The sequence below is a fragment of the Siphateles boraxobius genome, unplaced genomic scaffold, assembly GCF_051911475.1.
Source record: "Siphateles boraxobius isolate OS27281-9 unplaced genomic scaffold, OSU_SipBor_1 5, whole genome shotgun sequence".
NCBI classification, from domain to species: domain Eukaryota; kingdom Metazoa; phylum Chordata; class Actinopteri; order Cypriniformes; family Leuciscidae; genus Siphateles; species Siphateles boraxobius.
Window position 1 is genome coordinate 11,326,880 of NW_027509141.1, and position 621 is coordinate 11,327,500.

Genomic DNA, 621 nt, shown 5'->3' on the forward strand with positions numbered 1-621 from the left:
CAAAAATGGTCAAATAGATCCCCATTCACACAGATTCACGGAAATGATGCTGTATTATGCATGTTGGCGATGTCACTTTGTAATGAGCAGTAGGTGCGATTGCACTTCAGTTTTTTGCTGAGGAGCCGAGCCGATGAGCTGGCTGCTCCAGCAGGCCGCAGCAGATGTGGCGACGGGACATGGCGTCTCCGTTCTCTCCTTCAGGGAACGAGGGTTACCATATGTAACCGAGACATTCCTCTTCAGTCGGTCTCTTGACGCCACGTTGGGGACCAACAAATAGGAATCCCTAACATGATAACCCATACAGTGAGATTTTTGGATAACACTGGGAAAGCGTGCCCTTTCTGTTAGGAAGGAGAACGCTGCGGAATCCACATTCTTGGAGGAGTCATGTAGAGATATAAATATGGACTAACCCGAAGGTGGTACTGCATATGCTATACTGGGTGACTTAGCCCAAGGGAAAGACACGGGCTTCCATTTAGAAGCAGCCGTGGAAGAAAACCCATATGGGATCCCAGCAGTGTCACACATATGGAACCCAGCCAACACCCGGTTCTCAAGGATTCAACGGATAAAGGCCTGCGTTCCGCCATGTCCGGGCCGAGGGTGTTGGAG